The sequence below is a fragment of the Oncorhynchus tshawytscha genome, linkage group LG15, assembly GCF_018296145.1.
Source record: "Oncorhynchus tshawytscha isolate Ot180627B linkage group LG15, Otsh_v2.0, whole genome shotgun sequence".
In the NCBI taxonomy this organism is placed as follows: Eukaryota; Metazoa; Chordata; class Actinopteri; order Salmoniformes; family Salmonidae; genus Oncorhynchus; species Oncorhynchus tshawytscha.
Window position 1 is genome coordinate 30,425,758 of NC_056443.1, and position 24,936 is coordinate 30,450,693.

Sequence of the window (24,936 nt, forward strand, 5' to 3'; positions counted from 1 at the left end):
TTCACTAGACGCAGTGAAAAGTTGTACCCTGTGTGTTTCTGTTTTTAGCTAAGCATGTCTTTGTATTTTTCACCCTCGCAGATGAGCCCATGCAAAACAGACCTCTGTTCATTCAGCTTTCCCGAGAGGAAGCTCTTTATAGCTCATCTGCCAAACCTCATGGTGTGTGTGTGTGTGTGTGTGTGTATGTGTGTGTGTGTGTGTGTGTGTGTGTGTGTGTGTGAGCACTGATGGGTCTGTGTTAATTATTATATTGAATTATTGAATTGAGTAAATCTGCTCTATTCAATGCAGTAAAACATCAATTGTTCACATAAGCCATTGACACTGTGGTGGATAAACTTCTGGTGTGATTGTGGTGGCCCAACGTTCTCTCCGATCCAATTTCACATTTCAAGATCTTGGGTCATTTTTCATTTCCAACTGAGTTTCCTGTATTAAATCACGGCTAAATAGGCAATCGTAGAAAATGTAATATTTCTCACACTCCTTTCTCCAGAGGGAATTTGCCAATATATATCCTCATACAGGTAACTGCCAAAATAATGGAAACACTTGAGTAACACTTGGGTTAAACACTTGAATAACACCTGGGTTAAACATCTGAGTAACACCTGAGTAACACTTGAGTAACACCTGAGTAACACCTGAGTAACACTTGAGTAACACGTGAGTAACACCTGAGTAACATCTGAGTAACACTTGAGTAACACCTGGGTAACACCTGAGTAACACCTGAGTAACACTTGAGTAACACCTGAGTAACACCCGCGTAACACCTGAGTAACACCTGGGTAACACCTGAGTAACACTTGAGTAACACCTGAGTAACACCCGCGTAACACCTGAGTAACACCTGGGTAACACCTGAGTAACACTTGAGTAACACGTGAGTAACACCTGAGTAACACCTGAGTAACACTTGAGTAACACCTGAGTAACACCTGAGTAACACCTGGGTAACACTTTATGTTGGTGTTTCCTTTATTTTGGCACTTACCTGTACCTCTGCAGTTACTGTAACACAAGTCAACTTTATTAGGACATTTCATCATGTTCTTTCACTTTTAGTTTGAGTCTGTGTGTCACAAGGGTGAGGATATATGCTGTTCAGACTTCTGACAACCTAGTGCTACAGTTCATTTCTTCTTCACATCTCTACGTCGTACTCCTGAAACAGAAGCTATTGAAAAAAGAATTGGCATGTCCCAATTGGCAAAAATTGGCATGTCCCAATCCCAAGATAGTTTAAAAATGCTGCCTTCTTAAGGTGCCTTCGTTCGGACGATTTTGAAGGCAGCATCCCATGCATCCTTCACCTGGGGATATGTGTGTTAAGCCAGAACCAGACGTACAGTAAGAAGACCCATAATTCGGGCCAGAGAAATGGGCCTTTATCTCATCTATCTACATCAGGTGTGTATTTCACAGTAGCTATCCACATTTCCATAGAATCCCTTTGATCACCTGTGTGATATAGACGATAATTCCTGACAGACTTCAATAGTTCTGTTCACAGATTAACACTTTGCCTTTGGCAGGAAATCAATTTCTCTGCAATATGTAGGCTACTGTCACGACTTCCGCAGAAGTCTGCTCCTCTCCTTGTTCGTTCGGCGGTCGACGTCACCGGTCAACTAGCCATCGCCGCTCCACTGTTCATTGTTCCATTTGTTTTGTCTTATTTCCCCGCACACCTGGTTTGCATTCACTAATCACACTACATATATATTCCCTCTGTTCCCCCCCCATGTCTTTGTGTGGAATTGTTATTTGTTACGTATTTTTGTGTGACGCGCCAAGCTGGAGTTTACCGGGTCCCGTAATTCACCCGTAGTATGTTTATTGTTAAACTCTTTGCCTTCATTTTCTTTGTCGCGCTTTACACTTTCGCTTTTGGCTGGAGATTTGTTTGACCCAGTTGCGTCCGGCTGTTCTCTGCTTCTACCTAATAAAGTCTGCGCATGATCACAACTCTCTGCTCTCCTGCACCTGACTTCTACACCAGTAGATCACAACTCTCTGCTCTCCTGCACCTGACTTCTACACCAGTAGATCACAACTCTCTGCTCTCCTGCACCTGACTTCTACACCAGTAGATCACAACTCTCTGCTCTCCTGCACCTGACTTCTATACCAGTAGATCACAACTCTCTGCTCTCCTGCACCTGACTTCTACACCAGTAGATCACAACTCTCTGCTCTCCTGCACCTGACTTCTACACCAGTAGATCACAACTCTTTGCTCTCCTGCACCTGACTTCTATACCAGTAGATCACAACTCTCTGCTCTCCTGCACCTGACTTCTACACCAGTAGATCACAACTCTCTGCTCTCCTGCACCTGACTTCTATACCAGTAGATCACAACTCTCTGCTCTCCTGCACCTGACTTCTACACCAGTAGATCACAACTCTCTGCTCTCCTGCACCTGACTTCTACACCAGTAGATCACAACTCTCTGCTCTCCTGCACCTGACTTCTATACCAGTAGATCACAACTCTCTGCTCTCCTGCACCTGACTTCTACACCAGTAGATCACAACTCTCTGCTCTCCTGCACCTGACTTCTATACCAGTAGATCACAACTCTCTGCTCTCCTGCACCTGACTTCTACACCAGTAGATCACAACTCTCTGCTCTCCTGCACCTGACTTCTATACCAGTAGATCACAACTCTCTGCTCTCCTGCACCTGACTTCTACACCAGTAGATCACAACTCTCTGCTCTCCTGCACCTGACTTCTACACCAGTAGATCACAACTCTCTGCTCTCCTGCACCTGACTTCTACACCAGGTGCGCACAACCTTGACAGCTACGTACAGTATAAAAGTTAGCGTTGCTACGTAATGCATGAATTATATGGAGAAAGCCCAAAAAAATCTATGTTACCGTTCCCATGACAAAAAACAATCTCTTCAAAGTGAAAGTCTCGTAATCCAAAATTGGCAATGCACAGCCATAATGTGTTGTGGTGCTAGGTGAATGTGTTGTGGTGCTAGGAGAATGTGTTGTGGTGCTAGGAGAATGTGTTGTGGTGCTAGGAGAATGTGTTGTGGTGCTAGGAGAATGTGTTGTGGTGCTAGGGGAATGTGTTGTGGTGCTAGGGAAATGTGTTGTGGTGCTAGGGGAATGTGTTGTGGTGCTAGGGGAATGTGTTGTGGTGCTAGGGGAATGTGTTGTGGTGCTAGGGGAATGTGTTGTGGTGCTAGGGGTGTTGTGGTGCTAAATGTGTTGTGGTGCTAGGGGAATGTGTTGTGGTGCTAGGAGAATGTGTGCTGTGGTGCTAGGGGAACGTGTTGTGGTGCTAGGGAATGTGTTGTGGTGCTAGGGGTTGTGGTGCTAATGTGTTGTGGTGCTAGGAGAATGTGTTGTGGTGCTAGGGGAATGTTTTGTGGTGCTAAGGGAATGTGTTGTGGTGCTAGCGAACGTGTTGTGGTGCTAGGGAATGTGTTGTGGTGCTAGGGGAATGTGTTGTGGTGCTAGCGAACGTGTTGTGGTGCTAGGGAATGTGTTGTGGTGCTAGGGAATGTGTTGTGGTGCTAGGGAATGTGTTGTGGTGCTAGGGAATGTGTTGTGGTGCTAGGAGAATGTGTTGTGGTGCTAAGGTTGTGGTGCTAATGTGTTGTGGTGCTAGGAGAATGTGTTGTGGTGCTAGGGAATGTGTTGTGGTGCTAGGAGAATGTGTTGTGGTGCTAGGGAATGTGTGTGTTGTGGTGCTAGGGGAATGTGTTGTGGTGCTAGGAGAATGTGTTGTGGTGCTAGGAGAATGTGTTGTGGTGCTAGGGAATGTGTTGTGGTGCTAGGAGAATGTGTTGTGGTGCTAGGAGAATGTGTTGTGGTGCTAGGAGAATGTGTTGTGGTGCTAGGGAATGTGTTGTGGTGCTAGGGGAATGTGTTGTGGTGCTAGGGAATGTGTTGTGGTGCTAGGGGAATGTGTTGTGGTGCTAGGGAATGTGTTGTGGTGCTAGGGGAATGTGTTGTGGTGCTAGGGAATGTGTTGTGGTGCTAGGGAATGTGTTGTGGTGCTAGGGAATGTGTTGTGGTGAATGTGTTGTGGTGCTAGGAATGTGTTGTGGTGCTAGGGAATGTGTTGTGGTGCTAGGAGAATGTGTTGTGGTGCTAGGAGAATGAATGTGTTGTGGTGCTAGGAGAATGTGTTGTGGTGCTAGGGACATGTGTTGTGGTGCTAGGGGAACGTGTTGTGGTGCTAGGAGAATGTGTTGTGGTGCTAGGAGAATGTGTTGTGGTGCTAGGAGAATGTGTTGTGGTGCTAGGAGAATGTGTTGTGGTGCTAGGGGAACGTGTTGTGGTGCTAGGGACATGTGTCATAAACCATAAGAACAAACCAAAATAATCCAAGACCCAGTATTGCTTCACCCAAAAGAGAATGTGTTGTGCCGTCACATATGGAGACAGAACTTTTCAACCAGGTCCCAGCATCGTTTGTTATCTCTCTCTTCACCAAGACAATGCATTCACGTTTGAAACAGAAATACTGTGTTCAGGACTTTGTGCTCTAACTTCAAAGTGACCGTGGAGTTATGTCAGTCCAGCTGGAATGTCGTTCCTAGGGGAATGTTAGTTCTGAGGTTTGAGCTAACTGCTAACTAGCTAGCGTGTTCTCAGGGGTAGGTTGTTTTTATTGGCCTGACATCTCAGACACTTTAGAGCTGTGTGTAAGTATAACCGATGTGAAATGGCTAGATAGTTAGCGGTGGTGCGCGCTAATAGCGTTTCAATCGGTGACGTCACTCGCTCTGAGACCTTGATGTAGTGGTTCCCCTTGCTCTGCAAGGGCCGCGGCTTTTGTGGAGCGATGGGTAACGATGCTTCGTGGGCGACTGTTGTTGATGTGTGCAGAGGGTCCCTGGTTCGAGCCCGGGTATGGGCGAGGGGACGGACTAAAGTTATACTGTTACATAAGGAGCCAGGTGGGGAATGTCACAGTGGCGTGTGACACCTGGAACAGGGACCTCCTCTCCTCTCAGAGACACAGTGACACAGGAATTCAGCAGCCTTCTGCAAAATGACATCTAGGTCATTATTAAGGCTTTGACGTTTGTTGTTTTTGAAGGCTCGTTGCCATAGTAACGTAGAGACAGTAAATCGTCATGGTGATGTGCAGTTTCTTCCTGTGGAAACGTGATTTACTTTTGACTAAATTAACACGAGTAGACCCTGTCCTTTTAAATTATGATTATGACGTGTTTCAGTCGTTCAGTCACATGACAATAATAAGAAGTACTATGGTCCAAATACAGCAACGATAAGATCAGATGGAGAGAGAATGACACTACAGTAGATCCTGCAATAGCTTATTCCAGCTTCCTCAAGCCTGCCGTGCTGAACATAGTGTATGAGAGAGAGTGGTGGGGAATGTTGTAAGTGGTGCCAGGACATGTTGCCCTTTATGTTCTATGAGCTAGAGAGAAGGTCCATCAGAGGGCATAATCACCCTGACTGAACAGCTAACTCTGTTCCTCAGAACTGGCTCAGGATACCCCAGAGACAGAGTGAAGATCAATGAGGTTTTCTGAATTATTCATCAATGCATTTTCTTCTGTGTGTGTTTGAGTGTGAGTGTGAGTATGTGTGTGGCTCTTTGCTTGTGGGAGGATCAGGTCGTGTGCATGGATGACTGATGATAGGCTGGCTATTGTTGTCCAATATCTCACACTCACATTATGGGATATTACGTGCGTGGATTGGTGTGGGTGATAGAACACTCTAGTTTAACACTGCATGTTTAACAGAGAGAGAGACAGAGAGTGATAGCCATAGCTATAGCCAGCACACACAATACACCCATATGACTGCAGTATGAATTCCCTCTGGTGCCTGTGTAGCATCACCAGAGAGAGATCAACCCCCTACAGCAGAACAACAGAACCCCCAGCCTCAACCTTCCTGGTCGTTTGACTACTGATGAGCGAGCTACTAGCTAGCCATGCCACAGAACTGCTGTGTCAGCAACACTCCGAACTGAATCCTCTCTTCCAGAACATTCCTAGTCCCCGCTGAATGAACAAATTAACCGGATTAGCAAATCCAAATCACAGTCGGCTCCTTGTATTATTAAAAAAAGATTGAAATAGAGCTCAAATGTGGGTCAATAGAATTTGTGCTTTGAAATGTTTGGTGCGTTAAGAACGTGCTAAGACTGGGGATCTATGAGAGACGAGGTTGGCGTTAGCTGGCAGTGAGGTCACAGTGACGACTAGATTATCAAGCTCTGCTGCTTCTAAGTCACCCGGTTAAACTCGTACGTGGTTGAAAATGGATGTTTTCTAAACGCATGGCTGTACAGTAAGATGCTCAACAAGTCGTCAGACCTCAGGGTCTCCGCTTCACAGCTCTGTATGGGGGTTTTGATTGACAGCTGTTCTGAACTTGAGCACCACGTGACAGGAAGTCGCACCCCCCCCCTGCTAATTGGGCAACTTTTGATAAAATGTTTGTTGTCTGAGTGAAGGAAATGCTCTAAAATTAAGAGGACTCGGATGTATTTAGAAAGACGAGACGTTGACGATGACAATAAATACCGTTTTGTTGTCATACAAGCGAGCCAAACACTCGTGAGCCCAAATGTGTACTTCACATTTCAATATCAGAAACCGTGCTTTTATACAAGGTGACAACGTTTATGATCACTATGTTAGATGTACAGTTACCAAGACCTGTCGTCATACCCTGGGTTGTTCTGAACAGAATGAGCCAGTTAGTCTATTGTGAAGAGAACTCACTGCGACACACTCATGGCTCCTGTCAATGATCACCAAATCTGTTTCCCTGAATTGCATTGTGAAAGCCTAACACTGTAAGATCCTATTTTAGAACTTAACTAGTGATGGTGGCAATAGACACATGATGTCCACCAGACCCATATTTATAATGGACTGTTTTTGAATTGAATAAACAACAGTAATTGTGTGACTTCGCCGATGCAGGGCTGTGTTCTAATCAAAAGAACTACATACAGGCCAATTCCCACGAGTGTAAAGGGTTCATCCTTAACATCAGGCTGCATCAGGTGTGGTGTTGGGGGGTTGATGATCAAGGTTAACACCCGGTTTAGCAGAGAGAGTACTCTGAGACGTGTGTGTGTGTGTGTGTGTGTGTGTGTGTGTGTGTGTGTGTGTGTGTGTGTGTGTGTGTGTGTGTGTGTGTGTGTGTGTGTGTGTGTGTGTGTGTGTGTGTGTGTGTGTGTGTGTGTGTGTGTGTGCGTATGGGCTATTCTTTTTGTCTTTTTTATTGTATCTCATTATGGCAGATTTATGTTGTGTATTTAGATGGTGTTGTTTGACTGCAGGGTGTCTCAATGTTACACACACACACACACACACACACACACGTTCTCTCTGGCGTATTCAAAGTGGTAAAGTGGGTCAAGATGGTGAATGGCGTCAGGCTTATTTTACAGGGAGAAGGCAGGTCTGGCATTTAGTCTCAGACTCCTCTCTTCTCTCCTCTCCTCTTCCTTTCCTCCTCCCCTCCTCTCCTCCTCTTCTCCTCTCCTTCTCTTCTCTGCTCCGCCTCCTCTTCTCTTCTCCTCCTCCTTTTCTCCTCTCCTCCTCCTCTCTCCTCTTCTCCTCTCCTTCTCTCCTCTTCTCTTCACCTCCTCTCCTCCTCTCCTTCTCCTCTCATCTTCCTCTCTTCTCCTCCCTAAGCCTGAGAGTGTGGAGTATCTCTTTCAATCAGTATGTTGACTCTTCTTGATCCTCTCATTTGAACCTACCTCTTTAGGTACTGCCCTTTTCCCTGTTGCTAGGTGATGTTCATTGCATTACAGGCAGGTCTGGCATTTAGTGTCTCAAACTACTCCTCCTCTCCTTCTCCTTCTCCTCTCCTCCTCTCCTCCTCTTCTCCTCTTCTCCTCTCCTCCTCTCCTCCTCTTCTCCTCTTCTCCTCTCCTCCTCTTCTCCTCTTCTCCTCTTCTCCTCTTCTCCTCTCCTCCTCTCCTCCTCTCCTCCTCTTCTCCTCCTCTTCTCCTCTTCTCCTCTCCTCCTCTTCTCCTCTTCTCCTCTCCTCCTCTCCTCCTCTTCTCCTCCTCTTCTCCTCTTCTCCTCCTCTCCTCCTCTTCTCCTCTTCTCCTCTCCTCTCTCTTCTCCTCTTCTCCTCTCCTCCTCTCCTCCTTTCTCCTCCTCTCCTCCTCTCCTCCTCTTCTCCTCCTCTCCTCCTCTTCTCCTCCTCTTCTCCTCTTCTCCTCCTCTCCTCCTCTTCTCCTCCTCTTCTCCTCTTCTCCTCTCCTCCTCTTCTCCTCTTCTCCTCTCCTCCTCTCCTCCTCTTCTCCTCCTCTCCTCCTCTCCTCCTCTTCTCCTCCTCTCCTCCTCTTCTCCTCTCCTCCTCTTCTCCTCTCCTCCTCTCCTCCTCTTCTCCTCCTCTCCTCCTCTTCTCCTCCTCTTCTCCTCTTCTCCTCCTCTCTCCTCTTCTCCTCTCCTTCTCTCCTCTTCTCTTCACCTCCTCTCCTCCTCTCCTTCTCCTCTCATCTTCCTCTCTTCTCCTCCCTAAGCCTGAGAGTGTGGAGTATCTCTTTCAATCAGTATGTTGACTCTTCTTGATCCTCTCATTTGAACCTACCTCTTTAGGTACTGCCCTTTTCCCTGTTGCTAGGTGATGTTCATTGCATTACAGGCAGGTCTGGCATTTAGTGTCTCAAACTACTCCTCCTCTCCTTCTCCTTCTCCTCTCCTCCTCTCCTCCTCTCCTCCTCTTCTCCTCCTCTTCTCCTCTTCTCCTCTCCTCCTCTTCTCCTCTTCTCCTCTTCTCCTCTTCTCCTCTCCTCCTCTCCTCCTCTCCTCCTCTTCTCCTCCTCTTCTCCTCTTCTCCTCTCCTCCTCTTCTCCTCTCCTCCTCTCCTCCTCTTCTCCTCTTCTCCTCTCCTCCTCTCCTCCTCTTCTCCTCCTCTTCTCCTCTTCTCCTCCTCTCCTCCTCTTCTCCTCTCTCTCCTCTCCTCCTCTTCTCCTCTTCTCCTCTCCTCCTCTCCTCCTCTTCTCCTCCTCTCCTCCTCTCCTCCTCTTCTCCTCCTCTCCTCCTCTTCTCCTCTCCTCCTCTTCTCCTCTCCTCCTCTCCTCCTCTTCTCCTCCTCTCCTCCTCTTCTCCTCCTCTTCTCCTCTTCTCCTCCTCTCCTCCTCTTCTCCTCCTCTTCTCCTCTTCTCCTCTCCTCCTCTTCTCCTCTTCTCCTCTCCTCCTCTTCTCCTCTTCTCCTCTCCTCCTCTTCTCCTCTTCTCCTCTCCTCCTCTTCTCCTCCTCTCCTCCTCTTCTCCTCCTCTCCTCTTCTCCTCCTCTCCTCCTCTTCTCCTCTTCTCCTCTCCTCCTCTCCTCCTCTCCTCCTCTTCTCCTCTCCTCCTCCTCTCCTCTCCTCTTCTCCCCTCTCTCCTCTTCTCCTCCTCTCCTCCTCTTCTCCTCCTCTTCTCCTCTTCTCCTCTCCTCCTCTTCTCCTCTCTTCACCTCCTCTCCTTGTTCTTAATTCCAAGAGGGCTAAACCCATGTCTTAATCTCAGGGCAGTGAGAGAAAAAGCTCATAAAAGCAATTGAACATGTTTAAGTCACTCACAAACTTAATCTGAAAGTTTCAGTATGGATTATTTTAAACCCAAGAACATGTTTTAGAACAGTCATCTCAGTATGAAATATGCTAACATGATTTGCTATTGCTAGCTACAGTGCCTTCGCAATGTATTTTCCACATTTGGTTACAGGCTTATTCTAAAATTTATTTAAAATAGTTTGTTGCCCTCATCAATCTACACACAATAACCCATAATGACAAAGCAAAAGCAGGTTTTTAGATTTTTTTTGCTAATTTATATAAAAAATTACAAATGGAAATATCATACCGGCGCCGACAGAGATGGCCGCCTCGCTTCGCGTTCCTAGGAAACTATGCAGTTTTTTGTTTTTTTACGTGTTATTTCTTACATTAGTACCATCTTAGGTTTCATTACATACAGTCGAGAAGAACTACTGAATATAAGATCAGCGTCAACTCACCATCAGTACGACCAAGAATATGTTTTTCGCGACGCGGATCCTGTGTTCTGCCTTACAAACAGGACAACGGAGTGGATTCCATGCAGCGACCCAAAAAAACGACTCCGAAAAAGAGGGAAACGAGGCGGTCTTCTGGTCAGACTCCGGAGACGGACACACCGTGCACCACTCCCTAGCATTCTTCTTGCCAATGTCCAGTCTCTTGACAACAAGGTTGATGAAATCCGAGCAAGGGTAGCATTCCAGAGGGACATCAGAGACTGTAACGTTCTTTGTTTCACGGAAACATGGCTCACTGGAGAGACGCTATCCGAGGCGGTGCAGCCAACGGGTTTCTCCACGCATCGCGCCGACAGAAACAAACATCTTTCTGGTAAGAAGAGGGGCGGGGGCGTATGCCTTATGACTAACGTGACATGGTGTGATGAAAGAAACATACAGGAACTCAAATCCTTCTGTTCACCTGATTTAGAACTCCTCACAATCAAATGTAGACCGCATTATCTACCAAGAGAATTCTCTTCGATTATAATCACAGCCGTATATATCACCCCCAAGCAGACACATCGATGGCTCTGAACGAACTTTATTTAACTCTCTGCAAACTGGAAACGATTTATCCGGAGGCTGCATTCATTGTAGCTGGGGATTTTAACAAGGCTAATCTGAAAACAAGACTCCCTAAATTTTATCAGCATATCGATTGCGCAACCAGGGGTGGAAAGACCTTGGATCATTGTTACTCTAACTTCCGCGACGCATATAAGGCCCTGCCCCGCCCCCCTTTCGGAAAAGCTGACCACGACTCCATTTTGTTGATCCCTGCCTACAGACAGAAACTAAAACAAGAGGCTCCCACGCTGAGGTCTGTTCAACGCTGGTCCGACCAAGCTGACTCCACACTCCAAGACTGCTTCCATCACGTGGACTGGGAGATGTTTCGTATTGCGTCAGATAACAACATTGACGAATACGCTGATTCGGTGTGCGAGTTCATTAGAACGTGCGTTGAAGATGTCGTTCCCATAGCAACGATTAAAACATTCCCTAACCAGAAACCGTGGATTGATGGCAGCATTCGTGTGAAACTGAAAGTGCGAACCACTGCTTTTAATCAGGGCAAGGTGTCTGGTAACATGACTGAATACAAACAGTGCAGCTATTCCCTCCGCAAGGCTATTAAACAAGCTAAGCGTCAGTACAGAGACAAAGTAGAATCTCAATTCAACGGCTCAGACACAAGAGGCATGTGGCAGGGTCTACAGTCAATCACGGACTACAGGAAGAAATCCAGCCCAGTCACGGACCAGGATGTCTTGCTCCCAGGCAGACTAAATAACTTTTTTGCCCGCTTTGAGGACAATACAGTGCCACTGACACGGCCTGCAATGAAAACATGCGGTCTCTCCTTCACTGCAGCCGAGGTGAGTAAGACATTTAAACGTGTTAACCCTCGCAAGGCTGCAGGCCCAGACGGCATCCCCAGCCGCGCCCTCAGAGCATGCGCAGCTGGCCGGTGTGTTTACGGACATATTCAATCAATCCCTATACCAGTCTGCTGTTCCCACATGCTTCAAGAGGGCCACCATTGTTCCTGTTCCCAAGAAAGCTAAGGTAACTGAGCTAAACGACTACCGCCCCGTAGCACTCACATCCGTCATCATGAAGTGCTTTGAGAGACTATTCAAGGACCATATCACCTCCACCCTACCTGACACCCTTGACCCACTCCAATTTGCTTACCGCCCAAATAGGTCCACAGACGATGCAATCTCAACCACACTGCACACTGCCCTAACCCATCTGGACAAGAGCAATACCTATGTGAGAATGCTGTTCATCGACTACAGCTCGGCATTCAACACTATAGTACCCTCCAAGCTCGTCATCAAGCTCGAGACCCTGGGTCTCGACCCCGCCCTGTGCAACTGGGTACTGGACTTCCTGACGGGCCGCCCCCAGGTGGTGAGGGTAGGCAACAACATCTCCTCGCCGCTGATCCTCAACACTGGGGCCCCACAAGGGTGCGTTCTGAGCCCTCTCCTGTACTCCCTGTTCACCCACGACTGCGTGGCCATGCACGCCTCCAACTCAATCATCAAGTTTGCGGACGACACAACAGTGGTAGGCTTGATTACCAACAACGACGAGACGGCCTACAGGGAGGAGGTGAGGGCCCTCGGAGTGTGGTGTCAGGAAAATAACCTCACACTCAACGTCAACAAAACTAAGGAGATGATTGTGGACTTCAGGAAACAGCAGAGGGAACACCCCCTATCCACATCGATGGAACAGTAGTGGAGAGGGTAGCAAGTTTTAAGTTCCTCGGCATACACATCACAGACAAACTGAATTGGTCCACTCACACAGACAGCATTGTGAAGAAGGCACAGCAGCGCCTCTTCAACCTCAGGAGGCTGAAGAAATTCGGCTTGTCCCCAAAAGCACTCACAAACTTCTACAGATGCACAATCGAGAGCATCTTGGCGGGCTGTATCACCGCCTGGTACGGCAACTGCTCCGCCCTCAACCGTAAGGCTCTCCAGAGGGTAGTGAGGTCTGCACAACGCATCACCGGGGAAAACTACCTGCCCTCCAGGACACCTACACCACCCGATGTTACAGGAAGGCCATAAAGATCATCAAGGACATCAACCACCCGAGCCACTGCCTGTTCACCCCGCTATCATCCAGAAGGCGAGGTCAGGACAGGTGCATCAAAGCTGGGACCGAGAGACTGAAAAACAGCTTCTATCTCAAGGCCATCAGACTGTTAAACAGCCACCACTAACATTGAGTGGCTGCTGCCAACACACTGACACTGACTCAACTCCAGCCACTTTAATATTGGGAATTGATGGGAAATGATGTAAATATATCACTAGCCACTTTAAACAATGCTACCTTATATAATGTTTACATACCCTACATTATTCATCTCATATGCATACGTATATACTGTACTCTATATCATCGACTGCATCCTTATGTAATACATGTATCACTAGCCACTTTAACTATGCCACTTTGTTTACATACTCATCTCATATGTATATACTGTACTCGATACCATCTACTGTATCTTGCCTATGCTGCTCTGTACCATCACTCATTCATATATCCTTATGTACATATTCTTTATCCCCTTACACTGTGTATAAGACAGTAGTTTTGGAATTGTTAGTTAGATTACTTGTTGGTTATTACTGCATTGTCGGAACTAGAAGCACAAGCATTTCGCTACACTCGCATTAACATCTGCTAACCATGTGTATGTGACAAATAAAATTTGATTTGATTTGATTTGATCATATTTACATAAGTATTCAGACCCTTTACTCAGTACTTTGTTGAAGCACCTTTGGCAACGATTACAGCTTTGAGGCTTCTTGGGTATGACGCTGCAAGCTTGGCACACCTGTATTTGGGGAGTTTCTCCCATTTGTTTTAAGGGAGTTTCTTCCATTCTTATCTGCAGATCCTCTCAAACTCTGTCAGGTTGGATGGGGAGCGTTGCTGCACAGCTATTTTCAGGTCTCTCCAGAGGTGTTCAATCAGGTTCAAGTCTGGTCTCTGGCTGGGCCACTCAAGGACATTCATTCAGAGACTTGTCCCGAAGCCACACCTGCATTGTCTTGCCTGTGTGCTTGGGTTCGTTGTCCTGTTGGGAGATGAACCTTCGCCCTACTCTGAGGTCCTTAGGGCTCTGGAGCAGGTTATCATCAGGGATCTGTACTTTGCTCCATTCATCTTTGCCTCGATCCTGACTAGTCTCCCGGTCCCTGCTGCTGAAAAATATTCCCACAGCATGATGCTGCCACCATCGTGCTTCACCGTAGGGATGGTGCCAAGGTTTCCTCCAGATGTGACACTTGGCAATGAGGCCAAAGAGTTCAATATTGGTTTAATCAGACCAGAGAATCTTGTTTCTCATGGTCTGAGAGTCTTTAAGTGCCTTTTGACAAACTCCAAGCGGACTGTCAGTGAGGAGTGGTTTCCGTCTGGCCACTCTACCATAGAGGTATGATTGGTGGAGTGCTGCAGAGATGGTTGTCCTTCTGGAAGATTCTCCCATCTCCACAGAGGACTCTAGAGCGCTGTCAGAGTGACCATCGGGTTCTTGGTCACCTCCCTGACCAAGTCCCTTTTCCCCCGACTGCACAGTTTGGCCGAGCGGCCAGATCTAGGTAGAGTCTTGGTGGTTCCAAACTTCTTCCATTTAAGAATGATGGAGGCCATTGTGTTCTTGGGGACCTTCAATGCTGCAGACATTTTTTGGTACCCTTCCCCAGATCTGTGCCTCAACACAATACTGTCTCGGACCTCTACAGACAATTCCTTCTACCTCATGGCTTGGTTTTTACACTGACATGCACTGTCAACTGTGGGACCTTGCCTCCCGAGTGGCGCAGTGGTCTAAGGCACTGCATTGCAGTTGCTACAGTAGCTGTGCCACTAGAGATCCTGTTTCGAGTCCATGCTATGCCGCAGCCGGCCGTGGGGTGTGTGTAGACTGCTGAGGAATTCCTGCTGAGGAATTTGTATTATTTAGTAACATTTTAGAATAAGGCTGTAACATTTTTGTTGTTGTTGAAAAAGTCAATGGTCTGAATACTTCCTGAAGGCACTGTAGATAGCTAGCTAAAGCAGTTGCCTAGCAACAAACATCTTAAGAAGATTGGTAAGAAGATATTTGAGAAATGTGAAAAAATCATTACCTCTTAAAATATTTTTTTTCTTAAGAGACTTGTTAAGTTTTTGCGAATCCAGGCCCAGGACTAAACAGTGTTTGCTCCAAACTGTCTCTAGTTACTCTGTAAAATTCGCTGGTCCATAGTTCTGAAATGGAAATATCAACTTAAAAGGCACAGAGAGAGAGAGAGAGAGAGGCACGCTCCATCCCTTCATCCTCCTCTCCCGTGGCGCCCTCCTGCAAGGTCGCCATGGGTTACAGCCTGATTCATCCTCCCACTCCCATCAGCTCACACACACACACACACACACACACACACACACACACACACACACACACACACACACACACACACACACACACACACTCAATGCCAACTCCCCCATTGCAGAGTTTCTGTTTATGATAATTCCTACTGCATCCATAATGTTACTATACCAGCCTGACTTGTATTGTGTATGTGTGGGCTTGGCTGTCTGCTCTGTGGGAATGGGGTTTGAATGTGTATTATTCTTATTGGCTCTCCACTCTGTTTGGAATCTTATTTATTGATTTTGACTCCCTTAAAAAGCACCCAACATAATAGCAAGTAACAATTTGGCTAAACAACACTGGCTGGGGAAAATCGTTTGGCTGTAGAAAGTAGAAAGTGAAAATGGGTTGGGATATTTACTGTGGAGTGGTTTATATGAATTCCCTCAGCGCTGTGTGTGTGTGTGTGTGTGTGTGTGTGTGTGTGTGTGTGTGTGTGTGTGTGTGTGTGTGTGTGTGTGTGTGTGTGTGTGTGTGTGTGTGTGTGTGTGTGTGTGTGTGTGTGTGTGTGTGTGGACATGTTTAACTATACTTGTGGAGACCAGAAGTTCCCACAAGAATAGTAAACAAAAATTTGACCAACTGGGGACATTTTGTTAGTCCACAAAGTCGAATTATATATCTAGGGGGTTTAGGGTTGAGGTTAGAATTAGGGTTAGGGTTAGGAGCTAGGGTACGGGTTAGGAGCTAGGGTAAAGGTTTAAGGGTTTTTGGGTAAAGGTTAGGGTTAGGGTACGGGTTAGGGTTAGGATAAGGGTAAAGGTTAGGGTTAGGATAAGGGTAAAGGTTAGGGTTAGGATAAGGGTAAAGGTTAGGATAAGGGTAAAGGTTAGGGTTAGGGTAAAGGTTAGGGTTAGGATAAGGGTAAAGGTTAGGGTTAGGATAAGGGTAAAGGTTATAGGGTTTTTGGGTAAAGGTTAGGGTTAGGATAAGGGTACGGGTTATAGGGTTTTGAATGGGACTGAATGGTGTGACCTGTGGAAACGTTATAAATCAAATCCCCAGGGAGCAGCAGTGTGCAGTGTTTTCCTGTCTGTTTTCCAGGAGTCTACAACTTCATCACCTGTGGAAAGTACCTGGATGTGCATATGTTCTTCAGCTTTTGTACTGAATTCTCTCTCTCTCTCTCTCTCTCTCTCTCTCTCTCTGTTTCTCTCTCTCTCTCTCTCTGTTTCTCTCTCTCTCTTTCTCTCTCTCTCTCTCTTTCTCACTCTCTCTTTCTCTCTTTATCTCCCACTTTCTCTCCATCCATTTAGTTAATTGCCATTAATAACATTGGCCTTATTAACAACAATAGTAGGTAGATTAGAGAGTTTTGATATTCTGATATAGTTTAAATGACTCCCGTTGCCATGGAGAAATAATGATGGGGTTATTATGCCCTTTTGAATCCCCTGCTGGCATGCCAACCTCTCTTAGCAACCCGTTTCTCTCCTGAAGTTACTTCTTGTTGCCTGCTGATTTCATGGGTGCAGTCATCACCGTAAGGGAATTTCATCATTTCGCCCATCTTTTAACCTAAATGCAATGACATGGTGAACTTTTTGTTGTTGATTTCATGTTGAATTCATGTCACTGAGTGACTTCTGTTCCCAGTGGGTTGATATGCCTCTCACAATTACACACTAGCCCCATTTACCCTTTTCATTCTTCGCTGTGTAGAGAGTAGAGAGTAGAGAGCAGAGAGCAGTGAGTAGTGGCTGCCCTGAGATATAGAGTTTTAAGTGAAGTTGTACTTTGACCATCCTTTTTAAATCCCACCTCTGGCTATCACGAGTTAAGCTGCTATACTCTTCAATCCCAAAGTCTTCCACTCACCCACTCATCCCTCTCCACATCCCTCTCCACTCATCCCTCTCCACATCCCTCTCCACATCCCTCTCCACATCCCTCTCCACTCATCCCTCTCCACATCCCTCTCCACATCCCTCTCCACATCCCTCTCCACACCCCTCTCCACACCCCTCTCCACACATCCCTCTCCACACCCCTCTCCACATCCCTCTCCACATCCCTCTCCACTCATCCCTCTCCACATCCCTCTCCACATCCCTCTCCACATCCCTCTCCACTCATCCCTCTCCACATCCCTCTCCACATCCCTCTCCACTCATCTCTCTCCACATCCCTCTCCACATCCCTCTCCACACCACTCTCCACACCCTTCTCTCCACACCCCTCTCCACACATCCCTCTCCACACCCCTCTCCACATCCCTCTCCACACCCCTCTCCACTCATCCCTCTCCACATCCCTCTCCACATCCCTCTCCACTCATCCCTCTCCACTCATCCCTCTCCACATCCCTCTCCACATCCCTCTCCACATCCCTCCCCACCCTCCCCATCTCTCTCTCCACATCCCTCTCCACTCATCCCTCTCCACACCCCTCCCCACTCATCCCTCTCCACATCCCTCTCCACACCCCCTCTCCACACCCCTCTCCACACCCCTCCCCACTCATCCCTCTCCACATCCCTCTCCACTCATCCCTCCCACACCATCCCTCTCACCCCTCTCCACATCCCTCTCCACATCCCTCTCCACATCCCTCTCCACATCCCTCTCCACTCATCCCTCTCCACATCCCTCTCCACATCCCTCTCCACTCACCCCTCTCCACTCACCCCTCTCCACTCACCCCTCCCCACTCACCCTCCCCACTCACCCCTCTCCACTCACCCCTCTCCACTCACTCCTCTCCACTCACCACTCACCACTCACCCCTCTCCACTCATCCCTCTCCACTCTCCACTCACCCCTCTCCACTCACCCCTCCCCACTCACCCCTCCCCACTCACCCATCCCCACTCACCCCTCCCCACTGATCCCTCTCCACACCCCTCTCCACTCATCCCTCTCCACTCACCACTCACCCCTCCCCACTCACCCCTCTCCACTCACCCCTCCCCACTCATCCCTCTCCACTCACACAGGGATTCGCACACACCCTTTCTCTTGAGAACTGGAGATCACATTACGTGTGTGTTTGGTCTCTCTTGTGGGATTGGTACTCATCGATCCCCCGTCCTCCGTCCCCCGTCCCAGTATCCCTAAATCCCAACATTCTCATGAGTTATATGGGGATAAATCACCACCTGGATCCTTTGAAGTGGGTTTTTTATGATAATGGGTCACGCCTGTCACATTTGAATACCTTGGTTTTCATGCATTCCTCCATTAACAGTACGTTTTATAACCACAGAGGCCCAGTGTGCCGTATGAATTACCCCAGTGGGAAAGCACTGATTCATCCTGCGTGTGATTTTGCACCCTAATCAGCTGAGGTTACAGTAGGAATACGAGTTCAATTTCAGAGGTCAAGGTGAAGGGTTCTCTGCTCTTAGTGAACAATCCTCCAATTGTATGGCATTCTAAGAATGACTCCATAGTAACGCTGTGTTCTTTCCATCTTCCTCTTCCTGCTCTATATGTACTCTACAGCTCATTCTCTTCTATACACAATGCAGTTCTTTCCTCTTTCTAGTTAGGCTACCACCCGTTCTGTCACTTCCTGCTCCTCCTCTTCCTGCTCCCTCCCTCCCTGTAACACTTGTCGTCTGGAGAAAGAGAGGAGGACCAAGGTGCAGTGTGGTAAGTGTTCATTATTTTAATAAAACAACTGAACACTGAACAAAACAACAAAAACGACAAACGAACAGTCCTGTAAGGTGATGAAAAACACTAAACAGAAAATAATCACCCACCACCAAAATGGGGAAAACAATCTCAATCAGAGACAACCAGGCTACCTAAGTATGATTCTCAATCAGAGACAACCAGGCTACCTAAGTATGATTCTCAATCAGAGACAACCAGGCTACCTAAGTATGATTCTCAATCAGAGACAACCAGGCTACCTAAGTATGATTCTCAATCAGAGACAGCCAGGCTACCTAAGTATGATTCTCAATCAGAGACAACCAGGCTACCTAAGTATGATTCTCAATCAGAGATAACCAGGCTACCTAAGTATGATTCTCAATCAGAGATAACCAGGCTACCTAAGTATGATTCTCAATCAGAGACAACCAGGCTACCTAAGTATGATTCTCAATCAGAGACAACCAGGCTACCTAAGTATGATTCTCAATCAGAGACAACCAGGCTACCTAAGTATGATTCTCAATCAGAGACAACCAGGCTACCTAAGTATGATTCTCAATCAGAGAGAACCAGGCTACCTAAGTATGATTCTCAATCAGAGACAACGATCGACAGCTGCCTCTGAGGCCAAACACATAGAAATACAACAAAGAAAAAAGAACACAGAATATCCACCCCAACTCACACCCTGACCAAACTAACACAAAGACATAATAAAGGAACTAAGGTCAGAACGTGACACTCCCTCCCTCCCTCCCTCCCTCCCTCCCTCCCTCCCTCCCTCCCTCCCTCCCCTCCCTCCCTCCCTCCCTCCCTCCCTCCCTCCCTCCCTCCCTCCCTCCCCCTCCCTCCCTCCCTCCCTCCCTCCCTCCCTCCCTCAGGTTATATTCACTATGATAACTAATCACCCAGTATCTGCCCAGCAGATCTAGGAAATGATCTATCCCTCTCTCTCTCTCTCTCTCTCTCGCTCTCTCCCTCTCTCTCCCTCTCTCCCTCTCCCATGCTAACAAACCGTGTTCAGGATGACTGATTAGTCTGACAACAGCCTTCTGCAGCCTCCACAAATCTGTCTGGACCCCTGAAACTACTCTGAGTATAGAGAGAGATAGAGAACAGACGGGAGGAGAACAGAGAGAGGAGAACAGAGGGGAGGAGAACAGAGGAGAGGAGAACAGAGGGGAGGAGAGAGAGAGAGGAGAAGATGGGGAAAGAGAGAGACACTAACTACATTTCCATCCACAGTTTCTATGCAAGTAAAGTCATAGCATATAAAATAAATCCCGACAGCTGTGATGGAAACAGGACATTTTTTAAAGTGTTTTTATGCTGACATCATTTGTTTGTTCGACATGGTGGGAGTTTTTTCGTGTCTGTAAAATTAATTATGTGAGAAATTGCGGTAGAAACACTTTTGTGAACAAAAAATGGATATAATAACTATCATATTGAAGTAAAGTTGGGAGTCACACGATGACATGGTGTGTGGTCCTCCCACTACCTCTCAGGAAACCATGCTGTTTATTAGGCTACAGATAAAATGATTTATGATGAGGAAGTGCAAGGTGAAGAGCTTGATGCTGCTCTCTAATAATTATCCAGGGTCTTATTCTGGTGACATGATGCTTGACTGCCGCTTGACAAGTCAAAATAGTCTCTCTTATCCGTAACAATGTGATCATGTAGACTAGCCTACCCGCACCGTATCTGCCAGCTGGTGGCTACAGCGCACACGTCAACACCAGACCAGTCTGTGACGGAACTAGCAGTAGAGATGATAATGCCACGGAAACACCAGACCAGTCTGTGACGGAACTAGCAGTAGAGATGATAATGCCACGGAAACACATAGAATGTTCTATTTTTATTCGGTAACATGAAAACTGAGAAAGTGAGAAAGTGCGTTTTGCGTGACGTCATCCCGCACGGATTTTTTATCTGCGGCAAGTCAGTTTGGTGGAAACACACCACTGGTGGGGAAAATGTGCATTTTTCTAGAATATTCACATGAAACTCTGTGGCTAATTGGATTGAAACAGCTGTAGACCAGTGAAGTCTTCCTCTGCAACAGACTTTTTACATCTTTGTGTCCAGCGCCATCTTTCATCTATTTAGAAAAGGGATGGGCAACTCCAGTCCTCGGGGTTCTGATTGGTCACACTTTTCCCCCCAGCACCAGCTAACACACCTGGCTCCAATAATCAACCAATCAGGATCTTCAGTTTAGAATGTAGTTAGTTTAATCAGCTGTGTGATGGGGGGGGTGAAGTATGAGTATCCCCAAGGACTGGAGTTGACCATTCCTGATTTAGACCAGGTCTGCCCAATCCTGGTGCTGGAGGGCCGAAACACTTCTGGTTTTAATTATCTCCTTCCAATCAGAGACTAATTCAGACCTGGGACACCAGGTGACTGCAATTGACTACCAAGTAGAAACAAAACACAGATGTGTTTCGGCTGTCCAGAACCAGGAATGTGAGAACCTGGCCCTTTAAGGATCCTTGAGTCAGAACATGTTATCGTCATCAGTGTGTGAATGACTGGACTCCAGCCTAATGAGACGACATGGCTAGGGTTGTGGGAGTAGCCATCGTCGTACTGTAGAGGCCTGCTAGAAGGGTCTGATCCAATAGAATGATAGATTGATCTGCAGAGTTCTCTGCAGGTTGATGCTCTGTTACCTCTGTTACCTCTGTTACCTCTGTTACCTCTAGGGCAGTTCAGGTTGTTGATGAAGGACCTCTATGTTGAAGGATGGGATTGCTTTTCTTCAATTGCTTGTTAACATTGTATGTTTTTATTGCGTTGTATTTGTAAATGTTGTAAATGTGTGTGATTTATTTATGTAGGTGCAGGGCTCCTTTGAAGAAGAGGCCTTGGTCTCAATGAGATTTAAATAACCAAAGAGAGCATCAGGAGCTCTAGGTGAACATGTGTGTGTGTGTGTGTGTGTGTGTGTGTGTGTGTGTGTGTGTGTGTGTGTGTGTGTGTGTGTGTGTGTGTGTGTGTGTGTGTGTATGTGTCTGCCTGCCTAAGTGTGTGTGTGTGTGTGTGTGTGTGTGTGTGTGTGTGTGTGTGCCTGTCTGCCTGCCTAAGTGTGTGTGTGTGTGTGTGTGCTTGCCCTACTGTCCCCACACAAGAGTTGGATGTATAATAACCCTCTGCTATCACCTCTCATCTCAGTATTATAGGTTTTATATGTCATGTAAGCATTGCCAACATTATTGCTTCGACGTGGTCTACAGATTGATGACAACCAAATGTGTTAATGCCACTGCAAGGCAGTGTTGTGAACTCACTGCTGCTGTTCCCATAGCATTGTGATGTAGTTTCATTATTTCCGTATTGCAGATAGCAGATGAAGGATTAGATGACTATGACTCTCCTGGATCATGTGGTCCTCTTCAGTTTGATGAATAGCTTCCTGGAGCTCTGAATACAAAAGCATCACAAACAAACCTTAAGATGACCTACATATGACCTGGATGCAGATAAACGTTGAATGTGTGATGAATTATGTAATTAATTTGCTAGCCACTCACTTTTTCCTATTTTCTGACATGAGTGAGGGTAGCCTTCATTTATTAATCTCTCTCTCTCTCTCTCTCTTTGTCTCTCTGTCTATATCTCTGTCTCTGTCTCTCTCCCTGTCTCTCTCTCCCTGTCTCTGCCTCTCTCTGTCTCTGTCTCTCTGTCTCTGTCTCTCTGTCTCTCTCTCTCTCTCTCTCTGTCTCTCTCTCTCTCTGTCTCTCTCTCTCTCTGTCTCTCTCTGTCTCTGCCTCTCTCTGTCTCTGTCTCGCTCTCTCTCTCTCTCTGTCTCTCTCTGTCTCTGTCTCTCTCAATTCAATTCAATTCAAGGGCTTTATTGGCATGGGAAACATGTGTTAACATTGCCAAAGCAAGTGAGGTAGATAATATATAAAGTGAAATAAACAATAAAAATTAACAGTAGACATCACACATACAGAAGTTTCAAAACAATAAAGACATTACAAATGTCATATTATATATATATATACAGTGTTTTAACAATGTACAAATGGTAAAGGACACAAGATAAAATAAATAAGCATAGATATGGGTTGTATTTACAATGGTGCGTGTTCTTCACTGGTTGCCCTTTTCTCGTGGCAACAGGTCACAAATCTTGCTGCTTTGATGGCACACTGTGGAATTTCACCCAGTAGATATGGGAGTTTTTCAAAATTGGATTTGTTTTCGAATTCTTTGTGGATCTGTGTAATCTGAGGGAAATATGTCTCTCTAATATGGTCATACATTGGGCAGGAGGTTAGGAAGTGCAGCTCAGTTTCCACCTCATTTTGTGGGCAGTGAGCACATAGCCTGTCTTCTCTTGAGAGCCATGTCTGCCTACGGCGGCCTTTCTCAATAGCAAGGCTATGCTCGCTGAGTCTGTACATAGTCAAAGCTTTCCTTAATTTTGGGTCAGTCACAGTGGTCAGGTATTCTGCCGCTGTGTACTCTCTGTGTAGGGCCAAATAGCATTCTAGTTTGCTCTGTTTTTTTGTTAATTCTTTCCAATGTGTCAAGTAGTTATCTTTTTGTTTTCTCATGATTTGGTTGGGTCTAATTGTGCTGCTGTCCTGGGACTCTGTAGGGTGTGTTTGTGAACAGAGCCCCAGGACCAGCTTGCTTAGGGACTCTTCTCCAGGTTCATCTCTCTGTAGGTGATGGCTTTGTTGTGGAAGGTTTGGGAATCGCTTCCTTTTAGGTGGTTGTAGAATTTAACAGCTCTTTTCTGGATTTTGATAATTAGTGGTATCGGCCTAATTCTGCTCTGCATTATTTGGTGTTCTACGTTGTACATGGAGGATATTTTTGCAGAATTCTGCGTGCAGAGTCTCAATTTGGTGTTTGTCTCATTTTGTGAAGTCTTGGTTGGTGAGCGGACCCCAGACCTCACAACCATAAAGGGCAATGGGCTCTATAACTGATTCAAGGATTTTTAGCCAGATCCTAATTGGTATGTTGAAATTTATGTTCCTTTTGATGGCATAGAATGCCCTTCTTGCCTTGTCTCTCAGATCGTTCACAGCTTTGTGGAAGTTACCTGTGGCGCTGATGTTTAGGCCAAGGTATGTATAGTTTTTTGTGTGCTCTAGGGCCACAGTGTCTAGATGGAATTTGTATTTGTGGTCCTGGTGACTGAACCTTTTTTGGAACACCATTATTTTGGTCTTACTGAGATTTACTGTCAGGGCCCAGGTCTGACAGAATCTGTGCATAAGATCTAGGTGCTGCTGTAGGCCCTCCTTGGTTGGTGACAGAAGTAACAGATCATCAGCAAACAGCAGACATTTGACTTCGGATTCTAGTAGGGTGAGGCCGGGTGCTGCAGACTTCTCTAGTGCCCGCGCCAGTTCGTTGATATATATGTTGAAGAGGGTGGGGCTTAAGCTGCATCCCTGTCTAACCCCACGACCCTGTGTGAAGAAATTTGTGTGTTTTTTGCCAATTTTAACTGCACACTTGTTGTTTGTGTACATGGATTTTATGATGTCGTATGTTTTACCCCCAACACCACTTTCCATCAGTTTGTATAGCAGACCCTCATGCCAAATTGAGTCAAAGGCTTTTTTGAAATCAACAAAGCATGAGAAGACTTTGCCTTTGTTTTGGTTTGTTTGGTTGTCAATTAGGGTGTGCAGGGTGAATACATGGTCTGTTGTACGGTAATTTGGTAAAAAGCCAATTTGACATTTGCTCAGTACATTGTTTTCATTGAGGAAATGTACGAGTCTGCTGTTAATGATAATGCAGAAGATTTTCCCAAGGTTACTGTTGACGCATATTCCACGGTAGTTATTGGGGTCAAATTTGTCTCCACTTGTGGATTGGGGTGATCAGTCCTTGGTTCCAAATACTGGGGAAGATGCCAGAGCTAAGGATGATGTTAAAGAGTTTTAGTATAGCCAATTGGAATTTGTTGTCTGTATATTTGATCATTTCATTGAGGATACCATCAACACCACAGGCCTTTTTGGGTTGGAGGGTTTTTATTTTGTCCTGTAACTCATTCAATGTAATTGGAGAATCCAGTGGGTTCTGGTAGTCTTTAATAGTTGATTCTAAGATCTGTATTTGATCATGTATATGTTTTTGCTCTTTATTCTTTGTTATAGAGCCAAAATTTTTTGGAGAAGTGGTTTACCCATACATCTCCATTTTGGATAGATAATTCTTCGTGTTGTTGTTTGTTTAGTGTTTTCCAATTTTCCCAGAAGTGGTTAGAGTCTATGGATTCTTCAATTACATTGAGCTGATTTCTGACATGCTGTTCCTTCTTTTTCCGTAGTGTATTTCTGTAT

The 24,936-nt window shown here is 46.3% G+C and overlaps 1 protein-coding gene across 1 annotated transcript in view; it reads left to right on the forward strand.

The window, feature by feature from the left end:
• Positions 1–24,936, forward strand: part of LOC112214897 (actin-binding LIM protein 2) — a 118,611-nt gene that overhangs the window by 7,493 nt on the left and 86,182 nt on the right. The window lies entirely within an intron of this gene.